Genomic DNA, 23,356 nt, shown 5'->3' on the forward strand with positions numbered 1-23,356 from the left:
ATACTTATTAGATGTAGTATAGGTGGTTTTACGTCTATGATGACGCAAGTTGGAAAATATTTCTGGTCTGTGGAGAAAATATCGACGTGTAATATTTCACCAGGATTACATGGAACCGGTGTTGCCGCAATAACATGCTTCTTTGGATGTCTAATATATTTAGACTTTGAACATATTCGGCAATTTGCTACTATTTCCCTTGCCTTTTTATTCATCTTCGGGAAAAAATAGTCAGCCAAGATCTGCTTTACATTTTCTTGCGCTGCCCTATGAGCTCTGTTGTGTTCAGCAAATACAATTTCTTGTTGATCACTTTCGCTGAAGATGTCCGTAACCATCTTTTCGGTATGACGGAATCTTACGTTGGGGTGAAGTTCTACCAGTCGGTGTTGAATTTTTGCCAACACTGGTAGGCTTCAATGTATTGCGTTAACTACGCCATCATTAATGACTTCTTGCAGCGTTTTTAGTAATGACTCTACGTCGCAAAATGAAATACACGTCTGCTTTTTGAACCAAATATTATAAATGTCTGTTTTGACTGGCTTTCGCTTTCTTGAAGAATTATCTGGTTTCTATAGCAATTTACGGGCTTATCCACCGTCTCTATAGTGTAGGTCAGTGACTCCTCACTGTGCTGTTTGGACAACGCGTCAGCGACATGGTTTTCCTTTCCTGGTTTATAGAAAATTTTTGCGTTGAAGCTTTCTATTAGAGACTTCCATCGTTTGATTTTTGCGTTCGGGTTTTTATCAGAAACTGCAAACGTCAGAGGCTGGTGGTCAGTGTAGATATTCAACTGGTTAAGACCGTACAGGTAGTTCCTCAAAGTGTTAAGAGCCCATACCATCGCCAAGAGTTCTCTTTCATTTGTTGCCAAATGCTCTTTTCTATCTCTAAGTGTTCTTGAAATCATGGTAATGGGTTTTTTCTCTTGTGAACGGACGGCCCCCAAACCCCTTGAGGATGCATCGGTTGTTAAGTCAAATGGTTTAGTGAAGTCGGAATATGCTAACGTGACATCTTCTGATGCCCGCATTTCTCTAAGTTTATTAAATGCATCTATACCTTCTGGTGCTAGTTGAATTTTAATTTTTTTGGACTGTGTGGCACTTAGTTTGCCATTTTCTCCCTTTAGCATATCAGTCAGATGTTTTGCAAGGTTGGCAAAATCTTTAATGAAACATCGATAGTAGCTAGCCAATCCAAGAAAGGAACGTAGTCCTCGAAGAGTGGTTGGCTGCTCATAACATTTGATTCCATTGACTTTATCGGGGCTTGTTTTCACACCTCACCTTGAGACAACAAATCCTAGGTATTCTACCTCGGTCTTGAAGAATTTCGATTTTTCGGCAGATATTCTCATATTTGCCTCATGGAGACTCCGCAAAACCCATTCGATATCTTTTAAATGGTCTTCTGCCGTTTTTCAATAGACAATTACGTCGTCAACGTAAACGTGGCAGGTTTTGCCAATTTGCTCCCTGAGGACATCGTCGATAGCTCTCTGGAAGATGCTTGGGGCGTTTCTTAGCCCAAAAGGTAAACGACAGAATTAATATTTACCATTGTTAATGGAGAAAGCGGTTTTCTCCCTGTCTCTTTCTGCTAGCTCGATCTGGTGAAACCCAGATTTAAGGTCGAGGGTGGTAAAATATTGTGCACCTCTTAAGTTTGACAAGATTACCATTGCGTTTGGCATAGGGTATTTATCTTCGACTGTGACCTCATTCAGTTTCCTGAAATCAATCACAAGACGTTTCTTCTTATTTCCGTTTGATCTACTCCCTTCTTATCAACGACCCAAATTGGGTTATTGTAAGGGGACCTTGAGGGTCGAATGCTACCATAGACGAGAAGTTCAGCCACTTCTTTGTTTACAAAGTCGGCTACACCCATAGGATATGGGTAAAGTCTCGAGTAGACCGGTTCATCGGTTTTTGTTCTGATTGTACCAATTATATTAGTGTTGAAGGGTAGTGACTCGTTAGGGTCAGCAAACGCCTTATTTCTACTTTTGATAATTTCACAAAATTGCTCACGAACTGAAGATGGAATTTCTTCACTTTTTATGTCGATAAAGTTTACATTTTACATTCATGGAACAAGAGCTTTTCAGTTCCAGAATCGTGCTTTATTGTACCCGTACTGAGGTCTAGTTGGGCGTTTACCTGATTGAGCAAATCGAGCCCAATTATGCCGTCGAATGTTGTTATATTTGGTAGTATAAAGAAATCTGCAGTTACGCCAAACATCTTAATTCTACACTTTTGTGTTACAGGACTATTGCCGTGCAAAAACTTTACTATAAATGGTGTGGACGCTGGAATTATATTTTTTAGCTCAGGTATTGGTTTGATGTAATTTTTCGAAGCTCCTGTGTCCACTAATAATTTAATTTTTTTTTCTCGATAACCTACTCCTCGCTCAATCCACGGGAGTAGGGACGTCCCCCTAAAAAATTGCTCCTCCTCGAGATCTTCAGCTTCATCTTCGGCTTCCTGATTATAAGTTGCCTCACTAACCTTTTCTTGATTTAAGGTATTAATGCGTTGCATCTTTGGTCCAGTAACCCTATCTGAATCTGCCTGTCGTTTTCCCTGCTGTTGATTTGAACTATAACCCTGTCTACTATTACTTTGATTCTGTTGTTGGTATTGGTTGGCTCTCTGTAATGGTTCCCTACGCCAATTTACATTTTGTCTTAGTCTTGAAACCGATGGGTCAACGTCCATGGGAGTCACTTGTTCTTGCTTGTTAGTCCTAGTATCATTTGTTCTGTGCTGTTTATTTGCAAAATGCGGATTTTTTTTGTTGCTGTTGCATTTTTTCTCCGAATTATTGTTTATTCCTAGTTTATATTGGTCTTCAATAGACGTTGCGAAATTTGAAGCAAATAAGTACCTTTCCTTATTTGACTCCACCTCCTGGGCTAATGCCAGAGCGCTAGGTAGGTCTTTAGGGCGAGAGGCAAATAGTATGTCACAAGGTCCTTTAAGGCGTGATATAAAAACTCTTAAAGCGTCCGCTTTATATTTTTCGCAAATTGATTCTGATACTTGACCCTCATGGGTCATTATGGTTTTATTCGTGAGGAGAGTTAATATTTTCTCAACCTAGTCGAAGTATCGACGCACAGATAGGTTACCCTGTCGTAAGGGGGATAATTGTTGTTCGATTAAATATATCGGTCGTTTGTCTGCGTACGTAAAGTCTAGTCTCGCGATTATTGCGTCGACATTTAAAACAGTGTTGAAGGATGCCAAAATGGCATCAGCAGAAGCTTTTATTATACTCTCGCAACAAAGTGGCTAAGGAGAGTATTATAGTTTTGTTCACATAACGGATGTTTGTAAGTCCTAAAACTAAAAGAGTCAGATATAGAGTTATATATACCAAAGTGATCAGGGTGACAAGTAGATTTGAAATCCGGATGTCTGTCTGTCCGTCCGTCCGTCCGTCCGTGCAAGCTGTAACTTGAGTAAAAATTGAGATATCATGATGAAACTTGGTACACGTATTTCTTGGCTCCATAAGAAGGTTAAGTTCGAAGATGGGCAAAATCGGCCCACTGCCACGCCCACAAAATGGCGGAAACCGAAAACCTATAAAGTGTCATAACTCAGCCGTAAATAAAGATATTAAAGTGAAATTCGGCACAAAGGATCGCATTAGGGAGGGGCATGCAAAGGTTATGTTGAAAATCACTAAAAGTGCGTTAACCGACTAACAAAAAACGTCAGAAACACTAAATTTTACGGAAGAAATGGCAGAAGGAAGCCGCATCCAGGCTTTTTTTAAAAATTGAAAATGGGCGTGGCGTCGCCCACTTATGGACCAAAAACCATATCTCGGGAACTACTCTACCGATTTCAATGAAATTCGGTATATAATATTTTCTTAACACCCTGATGACATGTACGAAATATAGGTGAAATCGGTTCACAACCACGCCTTCTTCCAATATAACGCTATTTTGAATTCCATCTGATGTCTTCTCTGTATAATATATACATTAGGAACCAATGATGATAGCGGAATAAAACTTTACACAAATACGGTATTTGAAAAATATGTAAATGACTGATAATGAAATCTCGATTATCACTTTATCATGCGAGAGTATAAAATGTTCGGTGACACCCGAACTTAGCCCTTCCTTACTTGTTTTATTTCTAATTATACCAACGTCAAATTCTGGTAATGATTTTACCAGATCAAGAGGTTCGTCACACTTTACGTTCGGTAATATTTTTACCGGTTGGTATATTTTTGGCGTTTGACCAGTGGTCAATGCAGTCATTTGCTCCGTTAATCGTTGGAGCTTAACCTCAAAAGTCTGTCTTTGTTGTTCAAGAGCGCATGAGACGGCTACTTGAACCACTGCGGTTACCTGATTTGATTCTATTTTACTGGTCACCTGTAGTTTAATAATTCTTTCGAAGAGGTTTTCTAATTCTGAGTCACTCATAGACTTGGAAATTAAAATTGAATAGACTTGTAACCGTTCCTATAGTCGAATCAATCAATCACACTCTTTTGTTGACATGGGTAGAAAATTTCAGTTATTTATTACAATTTTCTTCACAAATTCTGTTTCTTTTTTATTAAACTCTGGAAAATTTGTTTCACAAAATTTTATGATTAGCTCCTTATTTTCTAAAATAAATTTCTTTCCGTCTATTTTGAAAACTTAGTTTTAATTCAAAAGATATTATAATATTTTTACTTTAATAAGCACTCTACTTACAATACTCGAAACATGTTTTTTATTATAAACTGCTTTCTGAAGAATCCTCGGATCCTTGGAGTCCTTGTAGAATACGTTTTTAAAGATTGTAGCTATTCTCTGTGAGTCCTTGTAGGATACGTTTTTAAAGATTGTAGCGATTCTCTGTGAGTCCTTGGGTCCCTTGAAGTCATTAAAGACACTCCACCGCAAAATACCTTGGTGATGTTTACTTTCTGGAGAATCCTTCGTATCTTCTTTACCCGGTTGGGCTCCAATTACTTTTAGGCACTAGTGCGCTTTATTCAGGCTCGATCATAACTAAACTCTAAAACATTCTTACTCTTAAATCTAAGCCTAAGCCGTCCTCACCGCCGCTGCCGTCGTCGCTGCTGTCGTCGGTGTCGTTGCTATGTTTTGTCAGATGCAGTGTCAGCGATATTTGTGCTGCGCCAGCGGATCCCACGGCTACGGTAGCTTGTGAGTATCGTTTGTTGTTGCTTGTCGTTGGATCATAACTCGGGCCGTTGTTCATGGATTGGGGTGATGTTAACGTTCAGCATTGCCTGAAATGGATGTTAGGCAGACAATGCTGACTTGGTATTTTGGTGGTTTGCGTTTCGAGTTACCTTGCACATATAATAACCTCCGCACAATAACCACCACAAAAAAAATGATTTTTTTCCATGTAATTTATATGGAAACAGAAAATTTGAAATATGCACCTCTTAATATTAATATTAAGAGCTCATCTTTTGAGTGACTTTCTTTTTCACATTTTCCAAAGTTTTTAGCCTGTTTTTCAGTTGAAAAAAAAGGTTGCCTCAGAATGACATACCCTAATTTACGTATTAGTTGCAAACAAAATTTACCAAGTTTTAAGCATTCAAATCTTGTATTGTGTATGGCGATAACAAGGCGAAATGTTTTGATTAACCCTCGTTGATATGTAAATTTTGGTTGTTAGATTCATTAGTTTCACCTTCTTCATTTATACATTCATTAATGTAAAATCTTTCGTCTTTTCCTGTAGAATATTTTGCAGTATCCGACAAACTAATATCCCCTGACATGCAAATTTCAGGAAACGGTTGCTTTGTATTTATATTTAAACTATTGAACCGTCCTTTTATTAAATCAAAGCAATGTTCAATTCTAATTCGATACTGGCTAAAAGTTCTGTTGACGAGATATTGTTGTTGCAAAGTGCCTTCCGTTGCATTTGCAACGGAAATAATGAGTGACTTATAGTGTTTGGCCCTTGTTCGTCGAGAGAGGACTTTACTTCTCAATTGCCTGCTCAGTCCGAAGTAGCACCTGATCGCTAAAGTTATTCTGTGTTGGATTTCGAGGCTGATGTTGTTGTTGGTATCAATACTGGTTCCAAACAAAACGAAATTATCTATGACTTCGCAGTTATGACTGTCAACAGTGACGAGGTATGTCTTGAGTGTGACGACCGTTTGTTTAATAATAGGGGATATTTCGTCTTGCCCTTGTTCACTAGAAGTCTTACGTCACATGTTTGTACCGAACATCGTAGAAACGCTGCAGAAACTATAAAGTAATACATATTGTAACGGATTTTCCGATAAAGTCTAGTTTGAAATTCTCTCTAGTGTTCGAGCTTATTACTCGTTATTCGAGTTTACAAGTTATTGCTTGTAGCTCTTTCCTAAGCAGTACTCCAACTAGAATTGTCTCTGTTGCATAATCTGGCAGCCCTTATATGGTGGTCAGCTGTTGATTTTCCAGGCCTAAAGCCACACTGAAAAGATACATTCAGTTTGTTGACGGTGGGCTTTAATCTTTCACACAATACGCTCGATAGAACCTTATAAGCGATGTTAAGGAGGCTTATCCCACGGTAGTTTGCGCAGATTGTGTGGTCTCCCTTTTTGTGAAGAACTGAAGAAATTATTTTAAATGAAACCATTTAATTTTAACTGGAACCGGCGAGCAACATATTATGTGGTTTTATTTAACTATAAATAGTTGGGCATAACATAGAGAATTTATGTTTAGTGAAAACATAAAAACAAATAAGGAAGGTTAGGTTCGGGTGTAACGTTTTACACTCTTACAACTTGCAGGAATCATAGTTCAAGAAATTCCTTCAGGCGTTGGGAAAACTTTATGTTAAAAAATATTGCGAAAGAATTCAACGATCACTATTCAAATTAGACTTTTTCTTGATTTATATTGAAGGCCACTAACTTTGACTTAATTTTATAGTTATATTTTACTTCGTGTCATTCTAAAATGTGAGATAAACTCGGTCGAGGAGGCCAAATTTAGCATATTTAGTCGATGTGGAAAACGTTAACCAGAGCATCGAAGTTCGTTATATTGGGGATATGAGGTTTAGACCAATTCCATCATAATTCAGCTCTAAACCATATAATTAAAGAAAATAAACTTCTCTATGTTCATTAGAATTTTACACATTTTGATCATTTTATATATTGGGGTGAGAAGGAATCAAGATGACCTCATTACTTTTAACATTTAAACATATAAAATTAGTTGGAATAACGAAAATCATTATATGGGATTTGGAAGTAGTATGGTCTCGCTTTTATAGTATCTATTTTATGCAAAACTGCATTCAATTAACATGCCACAGACAAACAAAACGCTTCTAGGGTTTCATCAAGGGTCCCTACATACATTCACTAATCAGATGGAGTAAAGGCAGCCGGATGTTCAAAAAGCCTGATAGTAATTATGTAAGAACTAGGTCAAGTTTTCGCTCAATTTCATCAATTTCAGACACAAAAATACACTCTTAGGAGTAAAAATGATTTCTCAATTTAATTAAGATAATTTACATATTAGCCAATAAAAGTAGTATAAAGACACCCGAAAGTTCGAAAGTCTTTACTTAAGGGACATGTGGGCCAAGGGAGGTATTGATTCGATTTCGGTACCTAGCGGCTTAAACAGTTTCGGTTCGATTTTGTTTAAATCTTTTCTTTTCTTTCCTTTGGGTTGGTTTTATCTCGGTATATTAATTGCTGCTTGATTTGTACACCGGAAAGTGAAAAAATAAAAAGGAATTTAAAATTTTGTTCTATGGAAAGTAGGCGTGGTTATGTCCAATTACGCCCATTTTTACACTGTGACATAGGAATGTTAAAATAATGTCATAAACAGAATTTGTTTGAAATTGTTCGAGCAGGTCTCGAAATAAGTGATTTCACTAAACAGGGCGATTCCACTCCCATTTTCCAAATTTTTACCCGGCTCTTACAAAACTGTCCATTGCATTATTCTTTGCTTCTAATTATTTTACCCAATACTTTAAACGCAAATATTTCAAAAACCAAAGTCAGCGGCAACTATATGTATATATTTTCGTAATGTGGAGAACTTCCTCTATGCGCACATAGCCGTTTAAACAATAGTAATATTTATCGATTACAGGGCAAAAAAAACGTCTTTACGCACGATTACGATATTTTTGGCACCGCGATCTGAAGGTATGGGCAGATAGAGGAGGTCCTCAGAATTAAAAAATGTATGTATACACATATACCCACCTAAAGCTTCTAGTTTTTGAGATAGTTTTTTTTTCAACAATTTCATATAAGAAATTAACATTCATAGTTTGTGTGTTTACATTCATGACAAAGACCTGTGTTGCCACATATTGTGTTGTGAAACACTATTGAAAAATTTTCCGTTTACCATTTTTTTCTTTCATATAGACTATATATCATATACAATTTAATAAATATAGATATGGTGATAAGTTATATAATTTTTTTTGCATCGGCCGTCTTCAGCTTCAAAAAAATAACTTTGGTTGATCCAAAGCCGGGAAAAAAAATAAGCCTGTCGGTCCAACACCAGAGTGTTCAGAGTTCTTTTGTGTCGAACTTCTTTCGGCACTAAATAATAATAAAAATTATAAACACAAAATTTTTTTTATTTGTTTTTTCACTACACAAAATGTGGTAACACTAATATTTGTAATAAATGTAAAGACACAAATTTTTGAAACTGTAGGTGTGCTAAATATTTTTTAAAGTATATTTATTTTCTTGAAAAACGGTGTAATTATAAATATGTTAATTGAAAAAGGTGTGCAATTTGAGTTAAACATAGTGAAATAGCGTGTATTACTTTCAGAAATTTTTGAAGTTTGAATACAAATATTTCGAATACTAAGAGTCTGAGATGGGTATACATTTTTAATCCTGAGGTTTTCCTCTATCCTTCCGTACCATCAAATCACGGCACCAAAAGAATCGTAATATTGCTCAAATTTCAGAAGCCAAATCGATTGTAAAAGTTTAATGCCCGGTTTCACAGTCCATACTTAAGTTGTGCCTAAATAAAATCTTAGCTAAGTATTGTTGCAAACTGAGTGGTCGTTTGCGTTTCACAGTCAATGCTCACTTTCTATAAAATTTTATTATGATATATGGCAACGTTATGGGCAACATATGTTTTACAAATGTCATTCATAAAAATATGTTTGAAATATTTAAATTATAACAGACAATACATAAATTTGCGAGGAAAATTATATCAAAAATTGATGAAAACAACAAAAGAACCCCAAATTTCATCACTAGCGAGTCGGAGCACCTATGGGAACTGAAGGAAAAGTATAAGCTGTTATTGAGTGCAAACGAACGGACACTTGCCCTACGCTACGAAAGATGTCGCTGAAAATTCAAAGCAAATTCAAAACAAAAATCAGCTGTTATTTAAGCACTGCTTAAGTCTCCCCTTTTCAGTACTTAAGCATTACATAAGTATGAACTGTAAAACAATATTTTCCTGTTTTATCTTAAGTTCAACATAAGTATGGACTGTGAAACCGGGCATAAGTATTTGAAAACTATGTTCGTGTTAAATATATGTAATTAAATAGGAATTGCTTGCATTTCGTGCGAATCAATTTGTTATGAAAAATATATAAACTTGAAAAGCAATAATCTACAATCCCCTTCACATTTAAGCGGAATGGAAATGGGTATTTTAAACAATTTTCATTATTTTTATAGACTAATACCGGAGCAAATAGAGCATTGATTTTGTTTAAAATAGTATCTCCCGATTTCGGGACAAAATGGGTATGTACCTATAGAAGAGGTCCTCCACATCAAGAAAGAATTTTTAACTTTCCAACACTCCACTAACACTTCACTAATTCCTTTCTACCCATTTTTTTATATTAAATAGTTCAAAAATAGCTTTTATTTAATATTTAACCTTTATTCAATTGCTTTGGTTCACACAATAACAAAAGGGTTGCATTCTAACAAATAATCAGTGTTACCTTATGTACATATTTTACAAAAGAACCAAAAGAAATAAAGAAAACAAATAATACTCCAATGGCAGGAAATAAATAACACATTATTAGAATCGCATAGAATCCACTTGTGCATTTGACGCCTGGTCGGACCAATTCTTGGCCGCTTTTAGTTCTTTCGCGTTTAACTCCTCTTTGCGTTAACAGCTTTTCAACACCGTGATTTATCAAGATAATGAAAATTCCGAAATCATAAGATAATGAATTTTGTATTGACGGTATAATTTTTCTTTCAACCATTTCCTTATTGTATGAATAAAAGGATATTAACGAAAGTTAAATATGGAATTAAAGTTATTTTTGCAGTATTTAATACAAAGCAAATGTAAAGAACCGAATTAGTGAAGTGTTAGTGGATATAAAACATACATGGGCGTTTTGACTCACATGAGCAGTTACTCTCAGCACACGTATTCTTACGCTCTTATTTCAGTCGCTATTGAGAGCGAAAAAACCAGTTTTGCACTGTGGGATAATGAATTGATTTTCCTGCCAGTTGCGCTGCAGACAGCAACGAGGTAACATAGGTAGTCGGTATGTTGATGTTTTTTTATGCCCTAGTATATTTTTGCCCTATTTGAAATGTATAACATAAATAAAATGTTGTAATTTCAGATACCTTTGGTGGGGTAAATTGGGAGTTGACTACTTTTACTAGCAAACTAGTTAGCGGAAATTTTAAGATAAAGTTGAAATTGTGAAGTTCTCGCGTCCAAAAACACCTTCGCTTTGAAATATATTCACTTTCATAAAGATTTTCGTCAAAACGGGGTTGTTTCTGGGCGCCCCAAGAAATTAATTTTTTTTATTTATATTATTTTGAATGCCTACATTAATTTTTTTCTTTTGTGACACTTTCTTATTAAAATTGCATTCGATAAATTTCTAGTAGTTAACCTGCTTCTGTGCTTGGAACAGATGAATTTCATATCAGAAAAAATGTGTTCACAAAAGAATGTTGAGGGGAAAAATGATAAAACCTTGAGGGAAATTTCTTTAAGCTGCGGATAAAATGGGCTTTCTAAGCTCCTCCAGAAATCGGTAATATCCTTTTTATCATTGAATGACATTTAACTTCTAAGAATTATTAATTCTTACTGGATTTTTAATTCATATTGGTTTACATCACATTTAAACGGGTTTACAAATATATCGATTAAAGGTTGAATTTTTCGGAAGTCCTCAAATCTGTCCTCAAAGTTAAAAAATAGAGTCTCTAACAACTGAGTGTGCGCACGTTTTACACTTAAGCCATCAGTACTGTTCATGAGGGAGCAGGCTTGTGGAAAACTTGAATAATCTTCGTCTTTGATCTCAGAAAGCAATAAAAATAAAATAGTTTGAAAATGAGTGTTTTCTTTGAATAAATCGTTTTCAACTTGGAAAACCCAATCCTTATACTTCTGCAAAAGAGTATTTTTTTTTCAAAAAACATATTATCTCTTTCAATACCCTCATATTTCTCAAAGTATTTATGGAAGGTATTATAGTGCCTCCTAAAATTATATCCCCGGGTCCCCTTTACACACATATTACACAATAGACATTGCACATTACCAAAGGCATCGGAAATCATAAAGCAATATCTGTCATTCATTTTGAACAAACTCACATAGGTACGCGCATAAATAGTATCATAAAACAATCAAGCGGCGCACGATGTTGCTTCGCTGTTGTTTGTTAATCAGCTGACTGCAAATGTTCTTTGTCCTATGGTAGCCACTTTACGCTCGCGGTTACCAATACATCCATACATTTCATTTGCCCATCTCTGATATAAAAGTTCAAAATATACATTCTGTCAAGAAAGTATCCGGAATTTGTTTTGATGTCTTCAATTGAGTTCCCGGAAGGGGATATTTCAGTGTGAAGAAAGGTAAAAGTCAGATGGAGCTAAATCAGGTAGACTTGGTACTTGTTCAATGATATTTGTTGAGTGTTTGGCTAAAATTTAGCACAAATACGTTAAAAAATTTTGTAAAATTCGACAAACACTACTGAGGTCGACTGACATAATCAGCTGCTGTAAATACACTGGTTGACAGTTTGCGCTAATGTTTGGCATCAAAATTAAGGACAGTTATACCAACCCAGAAAGAAATTAACCTGTCTTCCATATAAGCGGGAGATGAGAGGGGGAAATAAAAAATTTCAGATACTTTCTTGGCAGAATGTAAGTGTAAATGCAAATATCTCAAAAACCACAAATCAGCGGCAACTTTATATATTGATATATTTTCTTGATCTGGAGGATCTCTTCTATCGGTACATACCCAGTTAGAATGCTGTTCTAAGTCCAACCGTTTAGTGTAAACTACCCGACTCATCCGGCGCTATGGTAGAAGTTGGCAGAACAATTAAACGCGCTCAATGATCCAGAACGAATTCCCAGCAAAATTAAAAGACGTCTTGTGTATAAAATGTGTAGTGAATGCAGAAGTGTCTTATGACACTTCATCAATTATTATGAGGATAGCAGTTATATGTAATGAGTGTACTATGAAACTCCAATACTTAGTAGCACCTTGTCTGTGAATGTCGATGTTTCCCGTGACGCTCCATAATCATCGCGTCCTGGAAAAGTTACATCAGACGAATTAACTTTATATCTTAACTGCTAGTAGTTCCTAGAAGATTGACTGTTATTCCCTCAAAAAACGAAACAACGGAAAAGTAAATAAATCGAAAACCAGAAGAATACAATACTTAGTAGCACCTTGTCTGTAGATGCCGATGTGTCCCTTGACGGTCCATAAACATCGCGTCCTGGAAAAGTTACATCAGACGAATTAACTTTGTATCTTAACTGTTAGTAGTTCCTAGAAGATTGACTGTTATTCCCTCAAAAAACGAAACAACGGAAAAATAAATGAACCGAAAACCAGCAGAATGTAGCAAGAAAATAACAAAATGTTGATATGTTTTCACAACCACTTTGTATCAACACTGTGAAATCATCAATCGATTTTTTTTTTTTTCACAATTCAAAACAATGGAAATAAGCAAAACCGAAACAAATGCGTCAAATATCGTTTGCTTTTACAACTGCTTATTCATATGGAAGTAGTTATTTTCTGCTGGCAGAAATTTCACTAGCAGAAATATACAACTCTCTCAGCTTTTTACACTCTCTTCTGCCAGTTTCAGATAATTTTTTGGGTTAGAAAAGGGTTTTGCAGCAGAAACTTTATTAACAAGTAATAGTTAGCACTTATGAAACAAACTTACTGTTTTGAAAAAATTGTGATTATCATGAAGAGTAGAAACAATATTGAGAGAAATATCCCCAACACACGAATAAGTTTGCGGAGACATTGAATAAAGTAGCGGTTGCAGGGTTTTTCTCAATTCAACTAAATAACAATAAAAATTAAAAAACTTTTTAGTTTTGTGTATTTTATGTGTGAAATTTAACAACGAAATACAAGTCTGAAATTTCAACCTAAAGATCCTTTAGGTGAATTGATATTATCAACGAAAGAGAATACATAACTTTTGGCAAATGGATTTAGGAACCTCCAGTGAACTTTTACATATGGTGAAACTATCAATAGAAAAACAAGACACAGAAATGCGAGATATGCAATTGTCAGCAATACTTAGATATTTAACCTCTTCTTCTTTACTGGCGTAGACAAATCTTATAGCTCTGACAGCGCTAGTTTGCATTAGCGGGCTTAATATGCATTAACTTGCGCATTTGACCCATGTTAATGCAAATTAGTAATGCACAAAAATTTCGTGCAATTAGCTGAATTTACCAAATTTTAGTAGGCAATATTGGTTAAAAATGGCAGATTTTTGCTATTGTGAATGATGATTGATAGAAAGAAAAATATAAAAACGTTAACAAAGGATTTAAGGAAAGCGTTAGAGGTAAGCTATTTTTATATTGCTAATTATATTATGTGCCAGTAGACTTACAAAAACTAATATTTTTAGGTGGAAGGAAATAAACAACGAACAATGTGGACAAACAGTGACGAAAATGTTTAAATTCATTTTTGGCGTGAACGAGTCGGAAAGTTTTGACGTGCTAAGCGAAATTTGCACATCTATGCCAATATATCTGTGCAAATGGCACACAAATTTACATTAAAAGAAGTTCATGTAAAAATAAGGAATCTCTCTTAAAAATATAGGTATACTATGCATCAACATAATCTTTTTGACATTATTAACTTTTATGAAATTGCAGAGAGGAAAAGAAAAAGTTGGACCCTCGGGGAGCAGTCCATCGGGATGGAAACATTTTAATGCGGTTCATCAAATTATCGGATTGACGGCAGCCAATATTGTTAAAATCTACGAATCATATACTGTGGTAAGCTTAGTTTTACACGTTTATTATTAAAATTATTTCTTCTTTAAAACATATCGAATTCAACATTACTTCTGTTCCTTACCTATAGGATCACCAGAACCAATGTCATCTGAACCGGTGTGTACGCCAGTAATGACATTGATGAACTCGCCATGAGTGTCGACATTGGGTAGTTCAACATCAGCAGTGGGTACATCTAAAATTTCCAAACATTTTGTATGTGTAGCTGATCCCAGCTTTTAAGATTGCGTTACAATCAAGTATTGTGTTTACTTTCACTCAATTCTCTTTTAACTCATTTAGTATAAACGGATTTTTTCATTAAATTCATTTTGATCTTCTAAAAATAACAAAATTGCCATTAATATTTTCTTCTTATTAATTTTTATTTCACTATTTCTAACAAGTAAACAAATTTCAACATCAGCTGTCTAAATGCACAAGTCTGCCGTCTGTCACCATAAAATTTCAATGCGCTTTCGCCTTGCTTAATGCGCATTAATTTTGCTAGTCTGTCAGGGCTATTACGCGGTTATAGCCGAGTTAACAACAGCGAGAGTTAGGGTGTGTTCGTCGTGAAATTACTGCGACAATGGTGCCTTAGATGAGAAAGCATCACGTTCTACGAAAAATTCGAGCAACACTTCCAAAGAAACACGTTCTGTCGTCAAATTGTTGCGCATCACTAGCGTAAAAAAAGTATCAAAAAAATTTTCAATGCGCGATAAGATCGAGGAAGAATTGTAAGTGAATTGTGTGTTATGTAATGTAATAAAAGATGAAATTTGGGTATAATTCAATACTTTTGAAAATTCTTTTACTCTTCTCTTTCTTTTTTGCAGCAGTCTTTAGATAATTCAATACTTTTGAAAATTCTTTTACTCTTCTCTTTCTTTTTTGCAGCAGTCTTTAGACAAGAAACGATTTCATCTACATCTTCTTTCTCTTCTTTTCTTAAATTGTCACATCCATTTTCCAACATTTCGTCAACAAAATAATTATTGCAGTATTCAAGCAAAGTACCAGCTGGGCATCAGTAACAGAGCATCAAGTTGGCAACAAGATTGCAGTAAGTTGCAACCAGATAACAGCAGCCGCATTTGACTAGTAAAAATAGCTGTAAGAAGTTATATTAGGGACAGTTTTTTAAGAATGTCAATAAAGTGCACGCGTTTCGGCATAGTGATAAAAAAATATTTATTTTCACTCATATTATTTGGTGGCTCAAGTCGATCCAACTCTTGACTGCAGCCAAATATCCTCAAACTGCAAGATGATAAAATTAAAATTGTGCGGCTTTGAAGAAAAACATAAAATTAATATCTGAAAGTCTTATAAAGTTGCGTAAAAAGCAAACCTTGAAATAGCAGGCGGTCTAAACCGATAAAAAGTGTGAATAAATGTATACAAAATTTATGTGAATACAAATAAATTTTGTTTGTATTTCAACAAATAAATTAACGAAAATATAAATTTTAATGTTATAAGTGTTTTAAATTTTAATGTTAATTGAAATTAATATCGACAAGCGGGGTGGCGAGAATCCCCTTCCTAGAAACAACAGGCGGTGCGTATATTTAGCGTCTGTAATCTCAGTGAATCACTTATGAGAGTTGCACCAGCATCGATGTCAAAATCGTGATTGGCGACTTTAACGCCATTGTTGGCAAAGAAGGTATCTTTGGCACCACCGTCGGTAAATTAAGTCTCCACGACGAAACATCCCCAAATGGGTTGAGGCTGATCGACTTCGCCGGGGCACGAAATATGGTTATCTGTAGTACTAAGATTACAGCACAAGAAAATTCATCAAGCCACCTGGCTGTCTCTGGATCGAAAAGCTACCAACCAGATCGATCATGTTGTGATAGACGGAAGACACGTCTCCAGTATTCTAGACGTGCGTACGCTCCGAGGTCCTAGCATCGACTCAGACCACTATCTTGTTGCAGCCAAGATTCGCACCCGCCTCTGTGCAGCAAAAAACGCACGTCAACAAACACAAGGAAGGTTCGACGTCGAGAAGCTGCAATCACAACAGATAGCAGAACGATTTTCTATTCGGCTTGCACTCCTGCTCTCTGAGAGCACTCGTCAACAACTCGGTATAACGGAACTGTGGGACGGCATTTCAAGCTCTTTAAGTACAGCTGCAACCGAAACCATAGGTTTTCGGAAAGTACCAAAGAACAGCTGGTACGATGAGGAGTACCGTGTCGCAGTACAGAGAAAGTAGACTGCCTACCTCGCAACGTTACAATCGACCACAACATGTGGGGGATGTGATAACTATCGAGAGTTGAAGAGGGAAGCAAGACGCATTTGTAGACAAAAAAGAGAGAGGCCGAAATGCGAGAGTACGAACAGCTTGACAAGCTGGCCGACAGGGTTAGTTCTCGAAAACTCTACGAAAGATGCGTCGATTAACAGAAGGTTTCAAGACCGGAGAATACTCTGGTAGTACATGCATGCATGTGGTGGTTTTCCCAACAAAGCTACAACAATTTCGGAATCGGTATCGATACGTGATAAGATGTTGCGTAATATAGATATGCAGACGACGCATGACTTGGCTTGGTATGTGGGGAATAGTTTACTAATTGCGGTAGTGTATCTGTGAAATACTAGTTCAGTTTCAGTTTTTCTCTAAAATCATCAGGAATCATAATTGGCGAAGGCCATCCTGGGGATCGAAAAGTAACATATATTTCTGCTTTTTCTTAAATTGGGATTTTAAGACTTAATTCCGACATTGTTTTTGTTTTTTTCCGCCAATAGTATGTGGAGTGTTGGACGATTGTGGCTCTAGTGGTAGTCGTACGACGTACCGGCCATTATTTGATCGTGTAGTTGTGGCAGTCTTCACAATACCGACCTTTTAGAGTTTTGTTTGTTCTGGGGGAAGTTTCCTTAACTTTTGGATTTTCCTTAATTGGGAATTAGGGTATTTGTCTGCATTATCCTCAATTTGGGTTGGTATGGTGGTAGCTGGTTCTGAACTAGTCCCCTTAGAATCTAACCGAATATAGTGTTTTGCGCTAGAAAGGTGGTTGATATTTTTTCAACACCTTTAAGTAAGATTTACGGTATAAGGTCGCTGCCTAATATTATATCTATTTGAGAAGGTTTGTTGCAGTCAGGATCTGCTAGTTATAAGTGTGAGACCTTGTGCCAATGTCTGTTATCTATGTGATAGCTTGGAAGCATATTTGTTAATTGTGGTAGGACTATAGCTTCTGTTTTAATTCGCTTATCCGCTTGGGGGAAATTAGGGTAATGTTTGGATGACAATTTTAGCTTATTTTGTGCCTTAGACGCTATCAATGTTCGCTGTGATCCTTGGTGTATTAAGGCTTTGAGTTTGAACAGTTCTCCTCGGTGTTCGATGGAGACGACTACTGTAGGTAGTAGTACCCTATTTTGATATTCGCTGTATAGCGTTTGCATTTTTGATGCCCTTGAGTAGCTTGCTTCTTGTCAATTTTCGGGATTTGCTTTGGCATTGAGTGATGTCTTTTATGACAATATATGCAATTGAATTTCCTCGCAATTTTTATATGTATGGGCATGTGACAAGCAATTTATACATCATTTTTTTGATCTCACGAAATTGTTTCTTTCATTAATTTTTAGTTTTTTAAACTTCTCGCAAGATATCAGTTTATGCCCTCTTGTGCATACTTCGCATGACGTACTATGTTTTTTCTGTTCGGATGTGACCGACTCTGTTTTGTTAAAGTTTTTGTTTAAATAGATTTCGCTACTAACTTGGGATCTATTAAAGCTTCTTTTTTGAACATATGTTGATTTAATTAAGTTTTTCCCCATCCTTTCAGCGATTTCGTACTACGTAGCTAGAAAATCATTCACTTGTTCCTACGTAGGACACTTTTTTTGTGATAAGAGCGTTTGCTTCCATAGACTTAACGACTTTACTGGTGATGCGGCGGTGCAAATGTTTACCAGAATTGGGTCCCAGTTGTCTGTGAGAATATTATGTGTCTATGAGTATTTGTGTAGCCTTATAAATTCTTCACTTATTTCTTTTTTAATTTTAGGCAAGTTTAATAGTATCGTTACTTGTTTATCGACCAGTACTCTTTCGTTTTCGTACCTATCTATTGAAGCTTCGATTTAGTTCTTGTTGAACGTTTTTAGTTCTGACCATTTTTTTATCTACCCTTTCCGCAATTTCATATTGGGTAGTTAAGAAATCTTTCATCTGTTGCCACGTTGGGCACTTTCTTTGTGATGAGAGCGATTGCTCCCACAAAAGTAACGATTTTTCTGGTAATGCGGATGTGCATATATTTACCAGAATGGGGTCCCAATTATCTGTGGGAATATTCTGTGTCGATAAAACCGACAAACAATTTGAAACCGTGGATTGAAGCTTTATGAATTCTTCACTGGTTTCTTTCTGAATTTTTGGTAAATTCATTAGTATCGTTACTTGCTTGTCGACTAATATTCTCTCGTTTTCGTAACGTGCTTTAAGAGCTTCCCAAGCAAAATTGAAATTTTCGTCATTTAATGCGAACTGTTTGACTATTACGCCTGCTTGACCTTTGGTTTTGTATCTGAAGTGATACAATTTTTGCGTTTGTGATAATTAGGATGGTTTATGTACACTGCCGTGAACATGTTCCGCAAGGACGGCCATTATTCATAACCTCCGTAAAAGGTTTCTGTGTCAGATACGGGCACATCGAGGTGGATGCCTGAACTTGCCTTTTGATTATCTATTTGTGGCAGCTCTACACTCGGATGAGAAGTAGGTGCAATTGCTTTTATTAGTTTTAATTGATCGGAGATCATAGCTTTTTTTTCTTCGTACTGGTCTAAGGAGTTTTCTTATATTGCGTAAGCCGATTGTTTAAAATTTTGTGGTAGGTCTGAATCGTCAATTTTACTATGGCGTCATGAGCTGGTGGGAGGCGAATCCAGAAATTCTTAAGATTTTGTATTTTTATTTCTAATAACGATCCAGAGTTTTCTTGAATCAGTGTAGATGCAAATCTAGTGCAGCATTTTGTTAAACTGTCACTTTGTGAAATAAATTTAGCAACATGTTTTGAGCGCGTAGCTACTTCAGGTGTATTTTGATTGATATTAACTTTTATCATTTTGATTGTATATTAAAATCTTTGTCAAAACGAACTAAGTTTCCCTCAGTTTAAACTGATTTATGTATTTGAAGCGGTAAAGTATAATAAACTCTATACTCTTTTAAGTAAATAAGAGTTTATTTGTTTATATTTTAGTTTGAAATATATTTTAATTTAATTTATTTATTTATTATTTTTATGTTTTTCTTAAATCCGAACTTTTATTTTTTTATATTTTTATGTCCTTATGTAGGTATGTAGTTACACCCTAATAATTGGACTTATATGTACGTATTTTTGTGCAATTGAGAGCTCGTTGAAGAGAGTGAGTGGGTTGATGTACAAGTGCGGTGAGTTGTGTTGTGTACAAATGTGATGTTATCGACTATGGTCGTTTCCAATTTGTTCCCAGATGCGGTGTATTGGTGATCATTTGGAGTATACAGTGTTTTTGTTAGGGTGCACTATTTTATCGCGGGTAAAGTGGGGGAGGCTTAACTCATTTAAACAAAGTGAAATAAGAAATTCCTGGTTTCAAAGAAAATCCTTCACGCTGGACTCACGAGATAAACTCCAACAAATTTTCAATTCTATGAGCTAAAATGCCACAAAACGATACAATGGCTCAGGACATCGCAACTCTACGAGTACAGGTAGAAATAGTCACACAGGCTTTAAATAACACACAATTAAAGGTAAATACTCTAGAAGCACAACAATCCTCCCAGGAAGTCACTTCGACAGATCATCATGTAGAACTCACACCAAACATAACCAACGGAAACTTTATAACTTTAAAAACATTTGAAGCCATACCGAGCTTCAGTTGTGATAAGAACCAGTACAGTTCTTGGAGAAAAAGGGCATGGACATTTATGGAAAATATCAAAGAATTTTCTATCCTCCCGAACTATTATACAGCCTTTACAATTATACACTCAAAAATTATTGGGTAGTCAGCAAATATTCTAACCAACCACAACATCAAGCTGAATTTCTATTCGATAATCAACAGGCTTGATTACACATATGCTGATCAATGACCATTGTCTGTATTTCTGGAAGAAATTAAGAATATTACACAAGTAAAACGAAAACTATCGGAATTTCACGGTGAAATCAGCAAAACACTGAATCTCGCGCTCTCAAAGATAGAGATGTCAGGAGAACAAGGACCTGCATCCATGTTACAATATGCAAAGCAAGAAGCAGTCCGTATTTTCATCACAGGACTCAACAGCAGATATACAAGCGGCACATTATACAGTCGTCACATGCAGTTTGACGCATTAATTACACCATATAACCAGCGACAAAATCTTACACAACAGAAATGTGATGATAGAATAAAATACAACCCAAATGTGCAGGTACAATATAACCACCAACCACGCTAGAAACCAATGGAAGTAGATGACTCTCGACAACACGTACGACGAATACAATAGAACTATCGACCCCTCCCAAGGAACAACTTTAAGCAATCTCAACGATTCTATAACCCGTTCAGAGAAGATCAACAAGCAGCAAAACGCGGAAGAATTATTTTTTCAGGGAATAACAACATCAACAAGGTACAACGAGTAAACCAGACGAGAGACGAAGACCTACAACCACTTGCCCCACATACTGATGATATCTATGAGACAGGAAGTGTCCACCCACAAAACCGGTTAAAGTAATAACGCTTAACTCATCAATCATAATTTAGAATTCTTTGAAACCGAAGCTTTAAAGGAGTTCGATATGCTTCTGGGTGAACACGGTCTTAGGGTCTTGAAAGCAGAAATTAACATTTTCGAGAATCAACTCTCATATAAATATAAAAAGCAAGTAGTAAGCAACCAAAAAGTGAATTTCGCAATCAATAACGACACGTATAAAACTGAAATTGAAAATATCATGAGGATAAATGACGAAACTAACGAAATTATTCCAATTACTACTACAATACAAGCTACAATTAGGACAGAATCAGAAGATCCTATTTGGTTGAAGCAGTATCCGTATCCAATAGCAGACAATTAATTTATAAACAAAGAAGTATATAAATTGTTGGATAACCAAATTATTCAACCTAGTAGAAGTCTTTATAATTCTCTATACTGTAATTGTAATAGATTTTCAGAAGCTTAACGCTCAGACTATCACTGATGATATCCTATCCCAGATGTAGCTATGACAATACAAAATCTGGGTAAAGCAAAGGTTTTCACAACGATAGACTTAGGTCACCAAATCTTGATAAAAAAAAATCAGAGAGAAAAAAACTACATTCAGTGTGAACGGGGCAAAGTATGAGTTCCTTAGGATGCCGTTCGATTTAGAGAGCTGAAGAGATTCGTACAATAGTAAACGCACCACACAATGGCATTATGAAGATTTCAAACGAGAAATCGCTGACAATAACTGTAGATCCAAATAAAACTCAAACTATAAAGAATTATCCGACTCTAAAAAATTTAAAAGAATTACGGTCATTTCTTGACCCAGCGAGTTATTACAGAAAATTTGTACAGAATTTCACTGCAATAACGAAACATCTAACAACATGTCGCGGAGACAATGGTGGTGTAACTCCAAATCAAATAGCAAGGGTCCCACACTACAAACACAAGTTGAATTGTTTCAACCAAATTTCAGCAAACCTTTTGAACTAACGACGGACGCAAATAACAAATAGCTGTACCCTCTTAGAAGAAGAAACCTGTTTCGTTTATACATATTTAGAACTTTTCGTCAAACTATACAGCACCAATGAAAATAAAATACTCGCTTTCGTTTGGTCACTTCATAAATTAAGAAATTACCCATATGGTATATCAGATTTAACGATTATACATAATCGTCACTCACCTTTTCGATTTTCTATAAAAATGCGAACACTAAACTAAAACGATGGTAAAATTTCATAGCAAAATACGGCGCTAAATTAGTATATAAGCCAGGGCATCACGGCATAAGCGACAACGTTGCTGATGCATTGTCTCGCCAACAGATTAACACTTCAAGTTGCTCACAACATTAAGCTTAAAGTTCAACCAATCTAGTGGAAATCTCTTCGCAAAATATTTTTTCGTTTTCACAACACACACTTTTTTATTCGAATAAAGAAGAAATAATTGATACACTGAAAAGAATAATAAAACCCAATGGTAACAAGCGCTATAAAAAAATTAACAAACTCTATTCCACATAGAAAATTACATAATTTCACCGTTTCCAAATACCTCGATCGTTCAAACAATCTCAAAAAATGACAAAAGACTTAGAAGAGAAGAGCACGTAAAAAAACCAATACGCCAAATGTGTAAAAAAGCAACAGAAAATTGTGAAATCTGCTTAACAAACAAATACGAACACAGACCAAACAAACAACCAATTGGAGCCGCACCAATACATTTAGACTTATTTCACATGAACGGAAACACATACATCAGCACAACTGATAAGTACTTAAAGTACTTATACATACGGGAAATTCCAAGTAAAAACTATATATACAAACACATTGACGAAATATTATCACAGACTTACCCAAACGCCAAGTATGTCATTACATAACAAATCAACATTCACGAGCATATGTGCGAAACAAGTACACGAAAAACTACAAATACATACAGTTACACCAATATTTCATTCGACAACCAACGGTCAAGTCGAACTCGCTAAAGTCCCAGCACAGGAACATAACCACTCACCGGAAAACGAAATTTTTAACGCGGCACGACAATACAATGCAAAAATTCACTCAGTCAAAGGAGAGAAATCCGATGACGTGTTCTTCAATCGATGAGGGTCAGGATATCAAAAACAACTTGAAACAAATCAATTAGTTGATACCATAATAAAAATCGTAAGTG

The 23,356-nt window shown here is 35.8% G+C and overlaps 1 protein-coding gene and 2 long non-coding RNA genes across 4 annotated transcripts in view; 2 read left to right on the forward strand and 1 right to left on the reverse strand.

Annotated features, from left to right (window-relative positions):
* The window catches only part of LOC126764959 (uncharacterized), a 49,619-nt gene extending 27,175 nt beyond the window's left edge, over positions 1 to 22,444 (reverse strand). Inside the window, exons 1-3 of one of the 2 annotated variants that reach the window (XR_007668165.1) lie at positions 22,347 to 22,444; positions 14,465 to 14,722; positions 12,332 to 12,824 (exon numbers count right to left, since the gene is read on the reverse strand). This is a non-coding gene — a long non-coding RNA (uncharacterized LOC126764959). Of the gene's footprint in view, positions 1 to 12,187; positions 12,825 to 14,464; positions 14,723 to 22,346 lie in introns of those variants that run through there. The other variant, XR_007668164.1, reaches the window with a different exon arrangement.
* Positions 14,110 to 15,822, forward strand: LOC126764960 (uncharacterized). The gene is made up of 5 exons (XR_007668166.1): positions 14,110 to 14,200; positions 14,257 to 14,382; positions 14,471 to 14,572; positions 14,790 to 15,125; positions 15,286 to 15,822. It is a non-coding gene; the product is annotated as an uncharacterized LOC126764960 (long non-coding RNA).
* Positions 22,445 to 22,977: 533 nt separating the features above from the next.
* Positions 22,978 to 23,356, forward strand: part of LOC126764875 (putative nuclease HARBI1) — a 58,937-nt gene continuing 58,558 nt past the window's right edge. Inside the window, exon 1 of the mRNA XM_050482519.1 lies at positions 22,978 to 23,349. The gene's annotated coding sequence lies outside the window, so the exon portion shown is untranslated. The remainder of the gene's footprint in view (positions 23,350 to 23,356) is intronic.

Source organism: Bactrocera neohumeralis, unplaced genomic scaffold (genome assembly GCF_024586455.1).
Source record: "Bactrocera neohumeralis isolate Rockhampton unplaced genomic scaffold, APGP_CSIRO_Bneo_wtdbg2-racon-allhic-juicebox.fasta_v2 cluster10, whole genome shotgun sequence".
Classification (NCBI taxonomy): domain Eukaryota; kingdom Metazoa; phylum Arthropoda; class Insecta; order Diptera; family Tephritidae; genus Bactrocera; species Bactrocera neohumeralis.